Source organism: Vipera ursinii (genome assembly GCF_947247035.1).
Source record: "Vipera ursinii genome assembly, chromosome: 4".
Lineage (NCBI taxonomy): Eukaryota > Metazoa > Chordata > Lepidosauria > Squamata > Viperidae > Vipera > Vipera ursinii.
Window position 1 is genome coordinate 13,377,870 of NC_139514.1, and position 17,123 is coordinate 13,394,992.

A 17,123-nucleotide genomic window follows, 5' to 3' on the forward strand; every position below is an offset into this window, starting at 1 on the left:
TTCATCCAGGTCTTCAAGGTAGACCAGGCTGGAAAAACAAAGTTGTGTATGCTAATATTATTATCAAGTTACAGTAACAGAATCTTGCAAGTCTGAATGTGCTTCCTTCCACTTCCTTTCATTTTCATGAGAACTAGGGAGGGTCTCAGGTTACAGTTCTCACATGGATTCAGGTTTCTTTTATCTGATTGATATTTTGTCTGTGGTCTTTCCTTTGGTTCTTCAAGGTTAGTCCCTCTCTGTCCCATCCTACACTAAGCAAAACCAAGGTGAGGGTTATTTAGAGCTTCTTTCTCAACCTTCCTTCTTTCTGAGGACTGAATAATACAACTCAGTTAATACAATGCAATTCAGCTAATACGATCCTTGGTTGTATGAATAGAAGCATAGAATCAAAATCACGTGAAGTATTTTTTTTTAGTACCGTTTTATAAAACCTTAGTAAGACCACACCTGGAATATTGCATCCAGCTTTGTTCACCACATTACAAAAAAAGATGTTGAGACTTTGGAAAAAGTGCAGAAAATAGCAAGTAAGATAATTAAAGGCTTGGAGACTAAAACATATGAAGAATGGTTGCAGGAATTGGGTATGGCTAGTCTAGAGAAGGGACACGGTGGCTCAGTGGGTTAGGACGCTGAGCTTGTCGATCAGAAGGTCGGCAGTTTGGTGGGTCGAATCCCGAGTGCCGCGTAACAGAGTGAGCGCCTGTTACTCGTCCCAGCTTCTGCCAACCTAGCAGTTCGAAAGCACGTAAAAATGCAAGTAGGAAAATAGGGACCACTCCGCTGGGAAGGGAACAGTGTTCCGTGCACCTTTGGCGTCTAGTCATGCTGGCCACATGACCACGGAGATGTCCTTGGACAAGTGCTGGCTCTTTGGCTTTGAAACGGAGATGAGCACCAGCCCCTAGAGTCGGAAAAGACTAGCATGCATGTGAGGGGGAACCTTTATCTTTATCTTTTAGTCTAGAGAAAAGAAGGACTAGGGGTGACATGATAGCACAATTTCAGTATTTGAGGGGCTGCCACATAGAAGAGGGGTTCAAATTATTTTCCAAAGCACCAGGACAAGAAACAATGGATGGAAACTAATCAAGGAGAGAAGCAACCTAAAATTAAGGAGAAACTTCCTATCAGCGAGGACTATTAACTAGTTGAACAGCTTGCCTCCAGAAGTTGTGGCTACAGTCCTTCATCACTAGAGGTTTTTAAGAAGAGACTGGACAGCCACTTGTCTGAAATGGTATAGGGTCTCCTACTTGAGCAGGAGTTGGACTAGATCTCCCAGATCCCTTCCAGCTCTATTCTGAATGAATAAATATTTTCATAAAGTTCCCCTTAATAGTTTACTCTGTTTCCTCTTATTCTCAAAGTTAGCACACCCCTTTTGCTCAGTTGCATTTAAAGAGACTTCATTTTGTTTGCTTGCAAATCCTTTTTTTCACATGAAAGCAACTGCTGAGATTGGAGCAATGGGTTAACTAATATTTACGCTCACCCCCAGGAGCTGAACTGGGGGAAAGAGGCATAAAGATGGGGGGGGGGTCACCCAAAAATGTATTTTTTATAAAAGGCCATCATCTGAGCAAGAATCGCCAGCACATGGAGGAGTTTTCTCTCCTTTTCAAAATGCTGCAGGCGCCATATTTTATAACCACCCCCGGCTTGCATTTAATACTTGTACTATCCTCCTAGCAGCAGGCTTGCAAAACAGCATGTCTGTCTCTTGACTGCTATGTAGTCTTTTTCTGCTGCCTCTTCTATAAAACTCTTACCCCATCAAAATTTGCCTCATGAGGCCGAAGTAACCCCTTTCTCTTGCAAAAATAATAACAAAACACAGTGGGATGCATACTAGTCTTGTTATGAGGAGTGCATTGCTTCGCCTTAATCTTTTTACCATAAAGCAAAATGATATTCTAAAAATACAATTAGAAAACTTTGAATTGTGGAAGGGGTAGGTGAAAGGAAGTCAGCCAAAACCGGAGGAGGAAGGAGTATTAGCTATGTTTGCTGCCTTCACTTATTTATAAATATAATAAAGGTGAGATATAAAGAAATCAAATAAAAAATGCAGATAGTCCTCGGCTAACAGCCATTCATTTAGTGACCATTAGCAGTTACAGTAGCATTGAAAAAAACCTGACTTATGGTCTATCCTCACACTTGCATCTGTTGTAGCATCTCCACAGTCACATATCAAAATTTGAGTTCTTGGCAACTGGTATGCATTTATGATGGTTGCAGCATCCTAGGGAGTGTGTGTGTGTTATGTGATTGCCATTTGTGACATTCCTAGTTGGCTTCCAAAAACCAAAGTCTGTGGGAAAAGCTGGATTCACTTAACAACTGCAGTGATTCATCTAACAACTGTTGCAAAAGAGGTTGTACAGTGGTACCTCATTATTCATCGTTAATTGGTTCCGGGAGGTGCAATGAGTACCAAAAACAATGAATACCAAACAAATTTTGGAATAATGTAGTGAATCACAAGGCAGCCAACACCAACAGCTTCTAGTCTGTTCATTGAGTGACAAACAAACAATGAGTCCTGGGACAAAATTTTCAGGTCAAAATGTGTTGAGTAGCAAATTTGATGAGTTTTAAAGCAGTTGAGTACCAAGGTACCACCATGACTCATTTAATAACCATCTTACTTAACAACATAAATTCTGATTGCGGTCATAAGTCAAAGATTACCTGTAAATAAAATACAGGTAGTTCTCAATTTATTACCACAATTGAGCCCAAAATTTATGTTGTTAAGCGAGAAACTTGTTAAGTGAGTTTTGCCCCATTTTATAACTTTCCTTGCCACATTTGAATCACTGAAGCTGTTAAATTAGTAACATGGTTGTTAAGTGAATCTGGCTTCACCATTGTCTTTGCTTGTCAGAAGGTGGCAAAAGGTCATCACGTGACCTTGGGACACTGCGACTGTCATAAATATGAGCCAGCTGTCAAGCATCCAAATGTAAATCACATGACCATGGGAATACTGCAAAGGACATAAGTGTGAAAAACGGTCATAAGTCACTTTTTTCAGCTCCTTTGTAACTTTGAACGGTTACTAAACAAACTGTAGTAAGTCAAGGACTGCCTGTATAAGAAGGAATCCCACACAATAACTTTGGGTGGGAGGTGGGAGGAAAAGTCAGGGGATCTCATTTGTCATTTGACAGATTCAGATTTGGTGAATGTATTAAAAAATGGATTGTGCAAAGCAGCATAAGATCGAGTTGACTTTCTATTTCTCTCTGCCCTAAATTGGTTGGAGGACTTGAGAAGTCTTGCTTGCCTTCACCACAGTATGTGTTAAAATTAATTACCCCAGCAAGCAGCTGCAGTGCTTCTAACACAAGGGTGTCAACGCACTTCATCTTTCTGAATGGTAGATTCTAGGCTAGGCTGATGCTAGATGAGACCGTTGCCATAAACATGATTTGTGAAGCTCATTAGCAGCTAGGCCTAATTGACTTCCCTTTGCTTTATAGCAATATTAAAAAATAAAGTTCTCACACAATGATAATTTTTCTTGATGTATTCAAGGATGGAACCTCCACAGCTGTAAGTCTGGATTTAAAAACAAGAACAAAGTATAAATGTAGGTCTATGCATATTCTGTCCAGATATGAAGTGAATGTGGACATATTATGGACTACTTGCTGATACAGCAAAAGAGCACAATATTAAATAGTCCTACCTTTGTTTATCCTATGGCTTTGTTTTCAACTGGCATTTCCTAGGACTGCTTTTGGTAAGAATGTAAAAGTAATCTACTAAAACAGACTCTATCTTGGTACGAAGAGCAATGTTCTGTACCAGCCTGCTACCGGCCCTGCAGAAAAGGCAGGGACAACCCCTTTAGAAACGGCAAGAGGCTGGAATTACGCCTGCCAAATTTATTCACATAAAACAGAGTAAGACTGAAGTAGCCGAAGGACCACTCGGGACGACAGGCTAGTTAACTAAAAGGTTTATTTAGAGCAAGGCAAAACAGAATAACTCGCCCGGCTTTTATAGCCGGCAGCTGTCAGTGAGGGCCAATCAGGAACGTCCATTTTGGCGCCACGTCTATCTGGACCAATCCGCGTCGACTGTTCTTGACAGTTCAGGCTTCCGCATGGCTTAGTGTTTTGACAGCCGCGAGCTGTCAGCGGTTGCGCCTGCGCTGTGCGGGGAACTTTGACAGCTGTCAAAGTTCCCGCGTGTTCTCCTGTCAGATTTGTTTTTCCTCACGTATACGGTTTAATCACATATAACTTAACTGTTTACATATATAATACACCCCTTACCCCTCCCCTGGAGCGTTTCCTCCCTCTCTGTCGTTGGAACCTGCCCACTGGTAGTCCTTTAGGTAGGTGGGGGCCCTTCGGTTCCTGTTGGAACGACGTGGACGTGGGGCGATGTCTGGGTCTGCCGGTGGTGCGTCTCTTTGCTCCTCTTCCTCTTGGTTTGGTATCGGTAGTATTTCTGGAGGGGGTTGCAGGTTGAGTTCCGTCGTTTGGGGTTCCGGGGTGTATGGTGGTTGTCTGGGTCTGAGTTGGTCGATATGGCGGCGTAGGTTGCCGTGAGTTTGTGTGGATATTAGGTAAGAAATGGGTCCTGTTTGTTTTAGCACTGTTCCTTGGACCCATTTGTTTTTATCTGAGTAAGATCGTGCCCATATCATTTGCCCTGGTTTGAGTGTGCGGTTGGGGGGGGTTTGTTCGTTTTCTTCCGGGTATGTGTCAGGATGCAGTCTGTCAAGCCGCGTTATCAGCCTCCTCCCCCATCTTAGTTCTGCTGGTGATTTGCCCGTTGTTGTGCATGGAGTTGCGTGTTGTGACATTAGGAATTGGCTGAGTCGCCTTTGCCAGTTCCCTTTGACGAATTTTCTCAAAGCTTCTTTTGTGGAGCGTACCATAATTTCAGCCATCCCGTTAGTCGATGGGTGGAAGGGCGCAGACGTGACCAGCCTAATACAATTCTTCATAGCGAATATCTGAAATTCACGAGAGGTGAATTGAGGGCCATTGTCTGAAACTATGGTGTCTGGGAGGCCGTGTGTGGCGAATATTTTCCTTAGGGCTTGTATAGTGGCTCCTGACGTTGTTTTCTTAAGGGGAGTGACTTCTAACCATTTAGAATAACTGTCCACTACAATTAGGAAACTCTGTCCCTGGATAGGTCCTGCAAAGTCTAAATGTATGCGTGACCATGGGTTTTTTGTTGTTTCCCATTTGTGAATTGGTGCCTGGGGTGGTTCGTTCCGGGTTGCTTGACAGGTATAGCACCCTCCTACATATTTTTCTATTTCCTTATCTATGCCCGGCCACCAAACATAACTTCTGGCCATAGCTTTCATTTTGACAATGCCAGGGTGTCCTTCATGTAAGATGTCTAACGTTTGATTTGTGTTCTTATTTGGTATTATGACACGATTTCCCCATAGCAGGCATCCCCTATGTGAAGATATTTCATTTTTCCTGTTGAAGTATGGTTGGAATTGGGGGTGTGGGTTTTTGCTGGCCACCCTGTTGTGGCCCACCTGAGAATTCTGCTGAGTATTTTGTCCCTAGCTGAGTTGTTCGCTATAATCTTTGCAGAGAGGGGACAGTCTGGAAGTTGCGAAATTGCTAGGATCATGCCAGCTGGGGCTGGGTCTGGGTCATTGCTAGGAATTGGCAGTCTGCTGAGGCAGTCTGCGTGTCCTAATTCCTTCCCTGGTTTATGGATTAACTGATAAGAATAGGCAGATAAGAATGTGGACCACCGTAGTATTCTCGGTGAGAGAATCTGAGGTGTTATTTTATTCCAAGTGAATATCCCTAATAGGGGTTTGTGATCTGTGTATATAGTGAAGGGTCTCCCATAAAGATAGTCGTGAAATTTTTTAACCCCTGCAACTATTGCTAGGGCTTCTCTGTCTATTTGTGCGTAATTCCTTTCTGCTTTTGACAGAGTGCGTGAATAAAAGGCTATGGGTCTTTGGGTGCCATCCTTGTATAAATGACTTAATACTGCCCCAATTCCATAGGGAGATGCGTCGCAAGCGATGCATATTGGTGTATCTTCTCGGAAAAGGGTGATCGTTGAACTATTGCAAATAATCTTTTTTAGTGATTGGAAGCTATTTTCATGAATTTTGGTCCAGGACCAGGCAGTTCCCTTATCCAGGAGTCTATGCAGAGGCTCTGCGATAGTGGCTTTGTGGGGGATGAAGGCATGATAAAAATTTAATAATCCTAAAAAGGCTTGGAGTTCTTGTTTATTCCTTGGGCTAGGTGCTGTTTGAATAGCCCTTAGTTTGTCTGAGGTGGGGTGGATGCCCTGTCCGTCTATTTTGTACCCTAGGAACTCTGTGGAGGTGACTCCAATGGAGCACTTTTCCCGCTTAAGTTTGAGACCGGCTTCTCTGAGCCGGCTCAGCACAGCTGACAGTCTGTCAGCTAAATTTTCTTCATTTTCTCCGGCGATGAGAACATCGTCGAAGTAGGGGCAGACCCCGGGTATTCCTTTCAGGGTTTTCTCCATGATACCCTGGAAGATACCCGGGGCTGCTGATATGCCGAATTGTAGCCTTTTTACTTTAAAGGCAACGCGGTGGGTGACAATTGTCTGGGCTTCCGCGGTGTCATTTGTGACAGGCAGTTGCAAATACGCCTGCGTGAGATCAAGTTTGGCGAAAATGGCGCCGGAGCGGATGGAAGCAAAAACGTCCCTTACCGCTGGCACCGGGTAAGCATGGGGGCTAAGAGCTACGTTGAGGGTCGCCTTATAGTCCGCGCATAATCTTATTTCCCCGTTAGGCTTAACCGGGGTGACTATTGGGGTCTCCCAGCTTCCCCCCTCTGTCGGTTCAAGCACCCCGAGCCCTACGAGGCGCTCTAGTTTCCTTTCAATTTTTTCTTTAAGGGCAAAGGGCACTCTCCTAGCTCTTATCTTAATGGGTTGGATGGCTGGGTTTAATTGTAAAGAGATGGGGGGACCCGTGTATTTCCCTAAAGTGCCATCGAAGACGTCTGCATACTTATTGCAAACGGCTTCGAGACTGGGTGATTGTACAGTGTTTACCCCCGTTATGGCGATCCCTAACGGTCCGAACCAGTTCAGCCCTATCAGGTTGGTGCGATTTCCCGGCGTTACCAGTACTTCTAGGGGACCCTTGAAAGATTTGTACTCTACTTCCACCTTAGCCCTCCCTTCCAGAGGAATAGGGGTTTTCTGGAAGTCTGCTAGGTGGACCTGGGTTTGCCTCAGGGGAATTTTTCCCTTGCCTTGTTGACAGATCTCCTGATAAGTTTTAAATGAAATTAGGGAGACTGCTGACCCTGAATCCACTTCCATGAGGCAGGGCACCCCCTGAATTCTTACCCTGATCTTAACCTTTGAGCTTAGGCTGTTTACCCTGTCAATTGTTTCTACCAGGGCCCCTGGCGGTTTTTCTCTGCTGGCCTGGGTAGCTGGCCTACCTGGGGAGTTTGTCTCCACATCATTGATGTTGTCACGGGCCTTGCTGCGGCACACCGGTTTGATGTGGCCAGTCTTCCCACAATTATGGCATTTAGCATTTCTGAACCGGCAGCTTCCTCGGGCATGGTTGCCCCCACAGCTGGCGCAGGCGGCCCGTTGCTCGTAACGCGGCGGTGGCGGAGAGGGGTTCCTAGACCTTCGGCGGTCCGAGGTGTCGCTTCTCCTAGGTTGTCTGCGTTCCATTCTGCGCTGCAGGGCTTCTCCGTCGGTGAAATCCACCGACTCTTCGCTGTCGCTGAGGGTCGCGCTCTCTTGGAAGACGGTCGCTGGGCTCTCTGGGGTCATGGTGGTCGGCTTCTTCTTGTGATTGTACTCGTAGGCCATGATTTCTCTGGTCAACTCTGCCAGGCTCATGTTGGTCTTGGATGTCAGCTTCTTCTGTAGGCGTTCGTCCCTCAGGCCGATCACCACCTGGTCTCTGATGCGGGTTTCTAGGTCGGGGAAATGGCAGTTCCGCGCAGTGTGTCGGACCCCCGCGATGAAATCGTTTGCGGGTTCGTCTGGACATTGCTTCTTCTGGGTGAATTGAACCCGCCAGTATAGTTTGGATCGGGCTGGCATGTAGTGCTTCGTCAGCTGGTCTACCAGGTCCGCGTAGGATACCTTGGTGATGGGTACCGGGCTGAACAGCCCCACGGCAGCGTCGTAGACGGGGGGTCCGCTGATGTATAGCAGCGCCGCGGCCTTGGCTCGGTCATCGGTAATCTTGCTGACCAGGAGGAATCCCTCGACCTGACGCAGGTGTGATTGCCACTTTTCGGGATGTCGAGTGTCGAATTCCCTCACGCGGCCGAAGTTTGCCATGTCGTCCGGTCCTGGGTCTCGCTCCGTTGGAAGTTAAAACTTCCCGTGACAGCTCTGGCCGGGAACTCTCTTCCGCGGCCGTGACTTCAGCTCTGGAGCGATCCCACCTTCGTCGCCAGTGAAGTAGCCGAAGGACCACTCGGGACGACAGGCTAGTTAACTAAAAGGTTTATTTAGAGCAAGGCAAAACAGAATAACTCGCCCGGCTTTTATAGCCGGCAGCTGTCAGTGAGGGCCAATCAGGAACGTCCATTTTGGCGCCGTGTCTATCTGGACCAATCCGCGTCGACTGTTCTTGACAGTTCAGGCTTCCGCATGGCTTAGTGTTTTGACAGCCGCGAGCTGTCAGCGGTTGCGCCTGCGCTGTGCGGGGAACTTTGACAGCTGTCAAAGTTCCCGCGTGTTCTCCTGTCAGATTTGTTTTTCCTCACGTATACGGTTTAATCACATATAACTTAACTGTTTACATATATAATACAAAGACAAGACACCAACCATAAAACACGAGCTAAGAAGCAGGAACAATCCAAGCGGTTGCCTTCAGCAAACCAGCCCTCCCACACATTCCCCTTAAATACAGTTCAGGGCCTGGCCTCTCTGTGCCTCCTTCCGAGGTGCCCCATTGCCTTCCTCTGTTTACTCCTGACTGACTGCCTCCTGCGTCGGGCGTCCTTGAACAGGGCCAGCTGTGGGTCATCTTCATCCACGCTGTCAGGCTCACACAGCTGGGTCTGCATTGTGTCCAGATGAGAGGGACCTTGCTGGGGGCTCTCATCAAGCTGTCCAATCCCCTCAGCAAGCTCTTCAACACCCCCTCCTCCTCCTCTGAGTCGTCCTACCCAACTGCCGAACCCACAGGCTGACCCTGAATCACAACACGCAACATGGATAGAATCTACTAGCATCCATCTCTGTCCTGGTTATTATTATTAGCACATGGCATTGTTACAGTAGCCAGGAGACCCCAATGCTATTTCAGAGTAGTAGTTTGGCTTGCCAAGGTACCAGCCCTGTTATAGGACATGTTTGCACACTTCCCAAGGTGCACCACAGGAGGGCGATATGGCTTCGTACCAAAGAGAAAGATGAGCGGCTCTTTCTGCAGCATCACCCAAGGCCCCCTCCTTTCCGGGAGCTGCCTTGCAAATAGGCAAACAGGAAGCATCAGAACTGTCAGGAATCTGCCTGCCTGTAAAGAGCACCAGCTCGTCTCCCCACTGAAGTGGTACCTATGTATCTACTTGCATAGACCATATTTTTGAAATGTTTCAGGGGTAGGCAACCTTGGCTCTTTTATGACTGGTGGACTTCAACTCCCAGAATTCCTGAGCCAGCCATGCTGAGGGGAAAGAGAGAGGTTTCCAAGCTGAGCCGTGCTGGCTCAGGAATTCTGGGAGTTGAAGTCCACCAGTCATAAAAGAGCCAAGGTTGCCTACCCCTGTAGGATAGAAGCTATAGCAAGTAATAGGAGCTCATGCTGCTATGCGGTGCTTGGTCTCAAACTGCCAGATCTGCACCGCGCCTCTTCTCTCCTGGTGAAAATCTGAAAAATAACAAGAATAGCAATTCTCTTAAGGTCTGCATGGCTCAACCGTTCTGTTCTCTACCAAGGCTTTAAAAAAAACCCAGACTTTTTTAAGTTCCCTGAAACAGGCTGATCACAAGCCTGTTGATATATTAGGGTCTTCTTAAAAAAAGTTTTTTGTATTCCCTAGCTAGGAATCTATTATTTTCGTTTTTATTTTATCATGATATTGTGTTTTTAACTCCCCTTGTACGTTACCCTGAGTCATGAAATGATTAGGTGGCCTTCCAAATCCAATTAAAAAAAAACAAAGAAAAACTCTTTGCTTAGGGACAGTGGACCTGAAAAAAAAAAGCGTAAATTTCTGGATGTGGCATAAAAAAAGGAAAGCTACATTAAAAAAAGTTATTATTGCTATTCCTCATTTTGCTTTCCTTGTTGGACCGAGAGCTGTGTTTAGTTGCCTGGGAGTGCTGAGAGTCGTACACAAAAAGTGATCAGCTAGGAAAAATCCTACCCAATGTTTTTTCATAGAACATACAATGTCAGAATTGGAAGGGACATTGGAGGTCTTCTGCTCAGGCAAGAGACTTTATATTGTTTCAGACAAGTGGCTGTCCAGACTCTTCTTCAAAGCCTCCAGTGATGGAGCACCCACAACTTAGATAGATAGATAACCTTTATTGTCATTTTTTGCTGTGCGCACAGTGGCACACATTAAAAATCAAATGTAGTTGCTTGCTCTCAAAGTGTACGCATACATAACACACATTTAAACATACTATATACAACATATGTATAGACCTACACCCTTACATATAGGTAACATGTAAGTAACTTCTGGAGGCAACAACTTAACAGCCAGCCATCAACACCCCAATCAACATCTAAAAAGCCACACACACAACCAGGCACCATATAAATATCATACACGGAACAGCTCAAAGCACACACTGTGCTAGAGAGAAGTCCCCTGAAGATGGGCTCCAGCAGAAGAAGTCCGAAAGCTCAGAAGACTAAACCTCTGGTGCTGGTGACCGACCTAGATTGGATCCTGCAACATTATCCTGGGAAATGTATATTCACCTTCATTTTGTAGGCAAGCTGTTCCACTGGTTAATTGTCCTCACTGTTAGGAAGTTTCTCGTTAATTCCAGGTTGCTTCTCTCCTTGCTTAGTTTCCCTCCTGTGTTTCTTGTCTTCTGGTACTTTGGAAAATAGATTGACCCCCTCTTTTTTGTGGCAGCTCCTCAAATACTGGAACATTGCTATCATGTCACTCCTAGTCCTTCTTTTCACTAGACTAGACAAAGCCAATTCCTGCAACCGTTCTTCATGTGCTTTAGCCTCCAGCCCCCTAAAATATATGAAGAACAGTTGCAGGAATTGGGTTTGTCTACTCCAGATAATTTGAAATTGTTTTCAGTGTTTGATTGTGAAATTTGTTAATGTTCCGACTAATGGAGCCAAACCAATCAGAACTCCGAGGCTTGCAGCTTCCTCAAAGAACATGTTTATTGGATACATAATGTCGGCATGATCAAAAGTGAGACCAACTCTAAAATTCCCACTCAGATTCAAAGTAATTAAATGTAATAATTCCAACCCCCCTACTATTCCATTGATCACACTCCCCAATGAGTGCATTTGGCGGTCTTCTTGACACTCCTTCTCTCTGAGGTCCAACACCTGTGGGAATGAACTTGATTTCCATGGGACCACTCCGTGTTATGTCTAGCAATACGTGCATTCTCCTTCCCCCCTCCTCCCAACCTGTGTGGCAACTGGGAACGAAAAAGATGGCTTCAGCCTGGTTTATTTCAAAAGTTGACAGCAATCCTGTTCTGGAAAAGGCATGGTACTGCCATTCAAGAAAAATGGGAAGGCAGTTAAAAAACCTTGGATGGGTCCATATGTCCTGTTGGAAGAAAATTCTATCAGTGGATCCTGTCAGAAATTGTCACTTTAAAGCTCTACCCTGTTTTTTGTCTTAGGCTTCCATAACATCCTATTGTCCTTGCCTTTGATTTAAATTCTCTTCCTTTTAGATACTTTCAATGATTACACTGCACAGGCGAATACAGGTAGTCCTTGACTTACAACAGCTCATTTAGTGACCACTGAAAGTTACAACGGCACTGAGCAAAGTGACTTACGTATGTTTTTCACATGACCATTGCAGCATCCCCATGATCACGTGATCAAAATTCAGACGCTTCACAACTGACTCCTATTTATGATGGTTGCAGTGTCCTGGGATCACGTGATCGCCCTTTGTGACCTTCTGACAAGCAAAGTCAATGGGGAAGCCAGATTCCCTTAACAACTGTGTTACTAACTTTACAAAGGCAGTGATTCACTTAATAAATGTGGCAAGAAAAATCGTAAAATGGGGCAAAACTCACTTAACAACTGTCTTGCTTAGCAACAGAAATTTTGGGCTTAATTGTGGTCATAAGTCAAGGACTACTGCTGTGCAGTTTTACAGCAGGACGTTTAGCTTCTAAGGCAGCCTTAAAAAAAAAAAGTGCTACGTTTTACGGAATTCTTGCATGGTTGCCTGTGGCTCTTTTCCGATTAACTCGAAATCAACCAGGCCTTGTTGAAAAACGGTATAATTTCAATAGAGAATTTCTGAGGTCCCGATCATTTTATTTAAGCATTAAATTAAAACAATGGAAGCCCTTCCAGGCTGATTCAAATGTATCTCTCTGTTGCTAATCTCTCCGAGTGTTCATTTTTATATTTTATCCTTTGAAACGGACACCCTTCTGTGATGCTTCATTTGAGGTTCAGCACAATTGTCCTTGCTTCAGTAACTTTCATATTAAATTAGGACTCTTAGCATTTGTTCCTCACCCTAAGGGGAACCGATAAAAATCACCTAACGTAATGAAGTTCCCTTCAATAGCGGAGAGACTTCATTTGTGGGAATACATCTAATATAGTTAAAACGCACACTGAACTGGCTGCTTCTAGAATGGGGTATCCCAAAGCCCAAACTGCTATTCCTAATCCGTTTAATGAACTTGCGCAGCGGCAAAAAGAACTTGCGCTATATTTTAAAAAAGGCTTGTAGGCATTCATAAAAGCCATGGGAAGTGTGCAGGGGCAATGTTAACGGAAGTCCATTTTTACACCGGCATCCACATCCATACTGTATAAACACCTTCCCTTCCTAATCTCTCTTTTTATTTAATCATTGCAGCCGAGCAGGAACCTGTTTCTCTGCCTGGGGCTGCAGGTTTCTTTTCCTTTTCTTAAAATGCAGCCTCCGAGGGTTGCAGAAAATATGGGGGTGATCTATTGATGTCACCCGAAAAAGGCAATTGTAGCTTTTTGCGAAGACTGGTGTGCAACTTTTTAAAACTAGGAGGAAAAAAGGTTCATATTATTAAAAGGTCCACACGTACATTCAGTTCTTTTTTTGTAAAAGAAAAAGGTGCCGGAACTCACACATGTCATACAACCCGCCTTGCCTACCCTACAAGGTTCCATCCAAAAAAGGGTGCCGGAACTCCGTTCTGAGCGTTCTATGACAAAAAAAAGCCCTGCGTATAATTAAGAGTTCCTCCTCCTCCTCCTGTCTGTGGAGATTCTCAGTCATCCAGGCCACAATTGTCTCAAAGGTGCTTTTTCAAAAAAAAAAAAGGCAATTGGACTGTTTTTTTCCTTAAGGAAGAAGAACAAAATGTTTCGTTTCTCATCTAAGAAATAATTGTGATGGCGGGGGGAGGCGGATGGAAGGATAGGTACTGACAGTTGAGACCAGATGGAATAGAAGGATAGAATAGATAGAAGGATAGGTTCTGATAAGATGTGGGAGCGGGATGGAAGGATTGTATTTCTTTGCAGTCCTCTGGTTGTTAGTACTCTCTCTGAGAGCCACTTGAGGGTCATCTGTGCCCTCAGGGTCACCTGAATCAGGGTGCAACTGGTTTCTTGGAACAACTGAGAGGGCTGCATTGTAGACTGGAGATACGAGGTGTCATATCTGTCCCCCTTTTTTTGAGGGAGGGTTGTTCAGCTCTAACATAGATTTTATCCTTCTTTCAAGCCAATGATCCTCTCTATCTAAAAATGTGGACCAACACAACACACTGGTACAACACAACATACATATACACTTTAAACCCAAGAATACACTAAGGCAGAAGCTCCCCAAGGATAAAACACTCAGACACAAACTGAGCAATATGATATATGCAGTCCGTTGCGGAGAAACTTGCAGATGTGTGCCTTGGTGAAAGAAAATCCAGTTTTGGTCACCACAATGTAAAAAAGATGTCGAGACTCTAGAAAGGGTACAGAGAAGAGCAACAAAGATGATTGGGGGACTGGAGGCTAAAACATATAGGGAACGGTTGCTGGAATTGGGTATGTGTAGTTTAATGAAGAGAAGGACGAGGGGGGACATGATAGCAGTGTTCCAATATCTCAGGGGCTGCCACAAAGAAGAGGGAGCCAAGCTATTCTCCAAAGCACCTGAAAGCAGGAGAAGAAGCAATGGATGGAAACTAGTCAAGGAGAGAAGCAACCTAGAACTAAGGAGAAACTTCCTGACAGTTAGAACAACTAACCAGTGGAACAACCTGCCTCCAGAAGTGGTGAATGCTCCAACACTGGAAGTTTTTAAGAAGAGACTGGCCAGCCATTTGTCTGAAATGGTATAGGGTTTCCTGCCTTAGCAGGGGGTTGGACTAGATGACCTCCAAGGTCCCTTCCAACAACTTCTTCTTCTTCTTCTTCTTCTTCTTCTTCTTCTTCTTCTTCTTCTTCTTCTTCTTCTTCTTCTTATTATTATTATTATTATTATTATTATTATTATTATTATTATTATTATTATTATTATTATTATTATTATTATTATTACTTCCCAAGTACATGGCACAGCATAGGAGATCAGGACAAGATTCAGCAAGATTCATCTGCATTTGAAAAAGGTCACTCTTTTTTGGAGACAGCAAAGTTCACATTTTGGATAGAGGTGATCCGCTGGTTTGAAAAAAGGACCATCCAGTCTCAACTGTTAGTACCTATCCTTCCATTCCTCCACCCCACCCGCCATCACAACTGATGAAGTTTCTTGGATGAGAAACAAAACATTTTGTTCTTCGTCTTCAAGGAAAACACAAACTAGTTGCCTTTTAAAAAAGCACCTTTGAGCTCTTCCTCCTCCCCCTCCCCCTCCTCCCCCTCCCCTCCCCCTCTTTCCCTTTCCTCTTTCCCCTCTCCTCCTCCTCCTCCTCCTCCTCTTCCCCCCTCCTCTTCCCCCCCTCCCCCTCCTCCCCCTCTTCCTTGACATTGCAGATGCACCATCAAACTGTGGCAAAATCACGGGGATTCTGGAGAGGCTATAGAATGAGGTAGGAGTGTATCATGCTTGTAAGTGTTGACAATCTTCCTGGTATTCAGGCACAAAGGATTACTGGGATGGCATGGCAGTTCTATTTCTTATCCAAAATATCTTGATTTATGGGAATTACCTAGGTTGTTGTAGTCCTATTTTGTTGCAATTAATCTTGAAGCAGGTGAAGTAAATCTTAATTATCATAACGTCTTTTTTTTTAGAGAGTAGATTTTGCAGAACAGGAGGTAAACAGAGAGGGGGTGTTCAAAACTCAGAAGATCACATCTGATATGAACTAAAAAGATTTTCAGCAGATTTGCTTAGCTCACTTATAATACACAAGGGAAAATGAACTAGCAAAAAGAAAGAAAGAAAGAAAAACCATTGGCTTTTCTATTTTGTTTTTATCTGCAGAGAACAAAACTTTTATGCACTTTTATGCACTTTTTCCCTATATACATTTGCTCCAGCATCCACTTAGCCAGATAAAAATCAACTTTTGTGGCATTCTCATTCAATTGGATGGAAAATAAATGGTTTTGATGTTCTTCCTCAAAAGAAGAAAAAAGAGAATGGAGGTGAAATGCTCATGGATGGAGGGGCAGATTCTTGTGAGAGATTTAAAGGCTGCCTGCGCCTGTGTTTCATCAATCAACTCTCCAGTTGTTTGCATTATATAGTCATCTTGCCAGTCATCTGTAACCTCCCTGGCTTCTCACATTTCCATTTAATCCCAATAGGAGACATCAGGAGGAAATGTTTACCTAGAGACTTTTTGAGATCGAATGCCAGGCCAAATAGCTTTTGTTTGAGAAACTTAAAAAAAATATCAGAATAATACTTTAGATTTACACCAAGTCTTGCTTAAGACCTCTACCTCTCTTCAGTTTGACACAAAATTAAGTATTTCGAGGCCATCAGCTTCTCTCTCTCTCATCTCTCTCTCTTTCTCTCTCTCTTATCTCTCTCTCATCTCTCTCTCTCATCTCTTTCTCTCATCTCTCTCTCTCTCTCTCTCTCTCTCATTTCTCCTCTCTCTCTCTCTCTCTCTCATCTCTTTCCCTCATCTCTCTCTCTCTCTCATCTCTTTCTCTCATCTCTCTCTCTCTCATCTCTCTCTCATCTCTCTCTTTTTCTTTCTCTCATCTCTTTCATCTCTCATCTCTCTCTCATTCTCTCTCATCTCTCTTTCTCTCTCTTTCTCATCTCTCATCTCTCTCTCTCATCTCTCTCATCTCTCTCTTTTTCTCTCATCTTTCTCTCATCTCTCTCTCATCCCTTTCTCTCATCTCTCTCTTTTTCTTTCTCATCTCTCCTCTCTCTCTTCTCTCTCTCTCATCTCTTTCTCTCATCTCTCTTTTTCTCTCTCATCTCTTACTCTCTTCTCTCATCTCTCTCTCATTCTCTCTCATCTCTCTTTCTCTTTCTCATCTCTCATCTCTCTCTCCTCTCTTTTTATCTCTCTCTTATCTATCTATCTATCTATCTATCTATCTATCTATCTATCTATCTATCTATCATCTATCTATCTATCTATCTATCTATCATCTATTCTTCTATCTATCTATCTATCTATCTATCTATCTATCTATCTATCTATCTATCTATCATCTATCTATCTCTAAGCAATGTTGAATTTACCTTATTTTTTATCATCTATGTATTGTGGAATAAATTAGGAAACAATAGAAATATTCCTATAGGAGCTGTATTCCCTCAGGTTTCTATATCATGAAAAGAACAATAAAAAGGTAAAGGTTTCCCTGGCACTCGTGTCTTACCCTAGGGCAGGGTGCTCAGTTTCTTGGCTGAGGGAACCAGTGTTGTCTGAAGACATTTTCCGTGGTTGTGTGGCCAGCATGGCCATATGCCAAAGGCATACGGAACTCTGTTATCTTCCCACTGAAGCAATGCCTGTTAATGTAC